A 6,000-nucleotide genomic window follows, 5' to 3' on the forward strand; every position below is an offset into this window, starting at 1 on the left:
ATGTCAAAGGTGCTGCTTCCCCTGATTTTTCTTGGGACAAAATGTTAAGTCCTAACTATGAATGCATTGAGGATTATGGCAACAAATTGGAATCCAATTCTTTTGCATAAACTAAATTCTTCTCAAACACTTGACCACATTTAGTGACTGCTAAATGGGACAGCACAGCAGCTGTCTTAGGGTTCCGGTGTTAGGAAGACAAGGTGACCACAACTCTTATCAAGAAAAACATTTAACTGGAGATGCCTGACAGTTTTAGAGATTTAGTCCATTGTGAGCATGGCAGCTTTCAGGCAGACATGGTGCTGGAGGAGCTGAGAGTTCTACATCTTGATCTGCAGGCTGTCATACTAGACCTCAAAGCCCACCTCCACTTCCTCCAACACACTTTCTCCAACAAGGCCACACCCCCTCATTAACAGTACCACTCCCTATAGCCAAGCATTCTAACAGTCTATGAAGGCTCGTACCTATTCATTCCACCATAGCAGCTTCCATGTCTTCTCAAAATATTTGCAGTTGGTTTCTGAAGTTAACTTGCCATATGAGTCAAATAACCAAGACTTCCTTTTTGACACATTGCTGCCACAATCGCAGAATTAGAATTACAGAGTGTAGGAAATTGGAAGTCAAGGCCAATGACAAGATTGGATTTTTCATAATGAACATCAGTGGATACTAAAAATTGTTTTCCTAAAATAAGACTTGGGCCATCAAGATGGCTCATGGAATAAGAAGCACTTGCCACACATGCCACAGGCCTGGCAAGCTGGACTCACTCCCGAGCCCACAGTGAATGGTCTTTTGGCTTCCACATGTGAGCCACGGCACATGTGTCCACACTTACACTATTAACAAAAAAATATTCTAACACAGGGAATCAGCCAATGGAACCAGACGGCTGTCTGAAGTCATACCGTTGAAGAATCCAGATTTGAATATAACATTTCGCAATCAACCGGCACTTAGATGAATGCTTGCCTCTCTAAGGAAGCAAACAAAATATTCAGGGGTAAATCTTAACACTACAGAAGAAATACTACTGAAAAAACCATTTTTTTTTTTCATTTTAGACAAGTCTGTAAACTACAGCTGTGTTATAGAAAAATGCTTGTTAATGGTCACTGTAATTATTCCGCTGTGGATAAAAATGTGTAGAAATAAATACTTCTGAATAAAGTAGTGTGCCAAATCTGAACGAAATTTAAAATGACTTGACTAAAAAGTATTGGCTAGCGTTTCCATTTTTTAATGATTTCTATGCATGCAGACATGCATGCCATAACGCTTCTTGAGGTCTCCTGAAATCAGTACCAACTCAGAACCAATAACCCACACACTGACTGGGACGTGCCATAAGAGTTACCATAATTGTTGTTTTCTCACTTTTTAATTTTTGCTTTATTTCTTGGCATATAACCAACATCTCTTTCTCTACAACTCCTGATCCCGTATCTAAGTGTATGCGGTCGTATATAGCGTATATGCGCTTGTGTGAGCATGAGGGACCTAGAAGACCCTCTAGTAATCTCAATCACCCTGCCTCTTCTTTGAGGCAGAGTCTCACCCCTGATCCTGGGGCTCCATGTTCTCTCTTAAGCTGGAAGCCCACAAGCCGCAGTTGTGGGAAGCAGGTGTGGCCGTGGCTGTGGCCTTGTGCAAGCCCCATGATTCCCTGCTTGATTACCAAAAACCTGATTATGCACACCTGAGTGATTACGCGCTGCCCTCCTGACGTATGGCGTCAAGCAGCATGATATTGAGTCGCTGACCTATCAACACCCACCCTGTCTGCGTGCATGGCTCACTTATAGAGCGTGCTGAATGCTGATTGGATGATGAGTGATGAGAGATGAGTGCAGAGGGCAGAAGGGGATAAATTGGGCGATCCCAGAATAAGAGAAGCTGAGAGGCAGAAGCTGAAGCTGAACTGCTGTAGAGAGCTGGGGTGAGCTGTAGAGAGAATAAAGGAAGCTGCAGAGGGAAGCTGTGGAAGCTGCTCAAACCCTGCCTTGGCATAAGTGTCGTCTTTGCCCCACCTCTGCGGGATGGAGGTCGGGGCGCGCGGCACCAGTGACTTTTCTAGCTTGGGCCTGCTATGTCACCTGGCTTGTGGTACTGGAAACTGAACTCTGGTTCTCATGATTTTTGAGCAAATGCTTTTAAGCCGAGCTGTCTCTCCCACCCTCTTCACGCTGTGTGTGCGTGCATGCGCACGCACCTGCCCATGCTAGTTCCTGTGGAAGGACCAGGACAGGATACTCCATATCTTCCTGTACTACTTACTCTCTACCTCATTCCACCGAGACAAGATCTCTCGTTGGACTGGAAGCTCACTTTCTGGTCTAGGTAGCAAGCTTTCAATATCCATTCATCTCTGTCCCCCAATGCTGGGGCTACAAGCACACATCCTGTGCATCCAGCTTTTTTTTGTATATAATACAGATTTGAATTCAGATCTTCCTACATGCACAGCATATGCTTTATCCAGAGCAACCTCCCCAATCACTATTTTTTTTTTTTTAATGTTTCCTTGAGAAACTTTATTCTCAGGCCTAGATTCAGTTATGCATGATTATTTAAGCTAGGGGTTAGCACACAGCCATCTGTCTGTTGGGAATGGGAGAAGACTTTCTCTAGAAGACAGCAAGGATTTGAGCAATTACTCTAGAGCTATAGAATCCAAGGCACTTTGGGGATAAGACTATCAGACTGATAGAGCCCAGAGACAGACCTAACAGACTGTACATTTAATTGTGGTAGAGGTGACATTAAGCTGGTGGTAAAATTGTCTAAGATCTCAGAAATAAATCATTTCCACTGATAAAAGGACAATACCATGTTGTCATCTGTACCCTACAATGACCAAGATCTCCTTTTTTTTTTCTAATGTAAAACTTAACCACTCTAACATCTATCTGTATATAATAATAAAAGCTCCCCGAGAAGATGGGAAGCCTTAGCCTGGGAAGTTAGATATGCGAGAGTGGCATGGAGTCAGAAATAAAACAGACCAGTAGCTAAACATCTGGACAGAAGCATGCAACTCTTACTTCCTACCTAGGACATCAATGCCACCCAGGAGTGCTCCCTCTGGCAGCACACACACAACACCAGGGAGTGCTCCCTCCGGCAGCACACACACAAAACACCAGGGAGTGCTCCCTCCNACCAGGGAGTGCTCCCTCCGGCAGCACACACACAAAACACCAGGGAGTGCTCCCTCCGGCAGCACACACACAAAACACCAGGGAGTGCTCCCTCCAGCAGCACACACACACAACACCAGGGAGTGCTCCCTCCGGCAGCACACACACAAAATACCAGGGAGTGCTCCCTCCGGCAGCACACACACACAACCACCTGGGAATTGGTAAAATATACATCTCCGGCCCTTCTTAAACGTACAAGGCAAAGCATCTCCATGGATGCTGCTCTCAGACATTCATCACTAGAAACCACTATCGAAATGAAATGTTCGCCATGGGCGAAGGTGTAGCTCCCAGGTAGGAGGCATGCCCAGTATGTAGCAGACTCCAGGTTTGGCCTCCAGCTCTGCATTTTGAAAAATGGTAATGTTCACAGTGTGCTTGTGAAAAGTCTCCGGAACCCGGATTCCAACCAAAGGGCATATGCTTTTTCTCTGGTAACTGACAGTAGGATGCCCTAAGGAAACCTGCACCTTTAACATGTTCTATGTCAGGCTGTGTTTTATACATGAAACTCTTACCAGCCGATGGCTGAGAAGGAAAAGCAGCTCCAAACCTGGGAACTGGCTAAAGCCCATGTGGTTGGTACAACCAGGTTGATACATGATCTTACAGAATGCCTACACCAGCTGTGGCTGATGAGACAAAATAAGTTTGTTTAAGCACAAACAGAAACCATGGACCACTAAGCATCCCAGCTATGAGAGACACTTCTTCACAAAGTGTGGCTTTGGCGGAGCTCTCATCTCTTAGAGCTTAGACCTCAGGCACTACGCATTTTCTCAGAGACCATATACAAGTGTTCCCATAAAACTGTATTACCCAATAACATCATGGTAGTCTTAGTTTGGCTTTCCTTATCTTGGACTAAATCTCTATTTTTATTTTATTTTATTGTATTTCTTGAGACAAGATTGCACTGTGTGCCTTGGCTGGCCTAGAACTTACTAGTTAGTATAATGATCCCACCTCCAGACAGGCACTCCTGCTTCTTTGAACCCTAACCAATCACAAGACCCTACTACCTTCTTGCTGAAATGCCAGTCACCTCCTTGAGGGCTGCCCTTGGTGCACACTTTCCTGCTAGCACAGGCATTAAGTGCAAATGTGTTTCCCAACCTGTCTGACTAGTAGACATCTAAATAATGTTGTTTACTTCCACCAACATTATTGCTTTACAGGGTAAACTTGTACTCAAGGATGTATCAGGATTTGCCCTAAGCCATATGGCTATGTGACAGTTTATCAAAGGCTTCTTAATAACTGCAAACAGCTTGCAACCAAAGAGAGAAGAGAAGAGCTCTCAAGTCAAGGCCAAGACAATGCCTCACAGCTACCAGATGCACTACAACAGGGTAAACCTAGAACAAGCAAGTCCTTTATCCTTGTTTGGCAACTTGAACTTCCTGGAGAGCAGATAGTTGTAAAACAAACAAACAAACCACAGCAGCCAAGCTACTATTTGCCTTCTAACTGAAGTTCTCACCAACCCAGAATGCGCATGTGCACTGATACAGGGTCTTATCTAGTCCTTGCTGAACTTAGCATCTTCTTCACCCTCCCTCTCTATAGGCATGAGCCATATTCTCAGCATCATCCCCTTGCTCTAAAGCTGTTGCGGCTCCTGTGATGTCACCTGCTCTCCTCAGCTACCTGTACTGTAACTTCTAGCAACACTATTACAGGAAGGGGGGGGGGGGACTGTGTTAACCATGGGGACATGGCCCAGAAAGTGTGGAAGAAAGGACAGAAGCTGGACCGTTCTGAGACCCTGATAAACTCTTAAACAGTATTTACAGATTTACAATGGACTCATTTCCAGTTTTGTATGAACACATCTTCCCCTCTAATATTAACTACTGAAAGAAATTAACACATTTCTAAAAACACTGGAGGCTAACCCTGTTAAGAACAGAACAGTAAGACTAGCTCAGAAGTCCCATGCCTAGGCTCCTAAGTTGTATTCTGAAAGGCACAGTGTCACAGGTGACACTGTACCTACCTAAATAACGACTTAGTTGAAGGAGACTTGGCCTGTGTGTGTGTGTGTGTGTGTGTGTGTGTGTGTAGAATGTCAATCTCCAGAACAAACAGGGAAACAGAACAGAACAGAAGACACATTTCCATTCTTCAGTAACAGTTGTCATGATTTCCTTCTTGCTACTGTTTCTATCCATTTGTGTCCTGTAGGACTTTAGCTGCAGATACTGAATCTTCACCCTTAAACATTTTTGTGTACAACTACAAACAAACCAAAAACCAGTCCCCACAAGCCAATTAATTTGGGGCTTGTCTCAGTGTGACTAGACTCAGGGCATTTAGAAGAATCCTATGTAAGCCTGTTATGTCCTCCATGCACAAGGGAGTTCATGGCCTTCTTACTGGTGACTCTAAGTTTGGTCATTTGGCTAAGAAAACGCCTCCATTCCTTTTCTGAGGCTGAAACTGCAGATATTCTTACACATACCCGTTTGATTTCACGCTGATTTTTCAGGGCCCACTCACATTTATAATTACAGTTAACATTAAGCACGGAAGTCCCTCTTGACAGTGACTTGGAGGGCAAACGAAACAGAGGAACCCATGCAAGAGCAGAGACATCTGTTCATCTAGCTTGAGTTCTGCAGTCACTGCATGAAAATTCCTAAGAGAACTGTAAGTAAATGTGTGTATGGGCCGGGCGTGGTGGCGCCACCTTTAATCCCAGCACTCGGGAGGCAGAGGCAGGCGGATTTCTGAGTTCGAGGCCAGCCTGGTCTACAAAGTGAGTTCCAGGACAGCCTGGGCTATA

The sequence above is a fragment of the Mus pahari genome, chromosome 15, assembly GCF_900095145.1.
Source record: "Mus pahari chromosome 15, PAHARI_EIJ_v1.1, whole genome shotgun sequence".
NCBI classification, from domain to species: domain Eukaryota; kingdom Metazoa; phylum Chordata; class Mammalia; order Rodentia; family Muridae; genus Mus; species Mus pahari.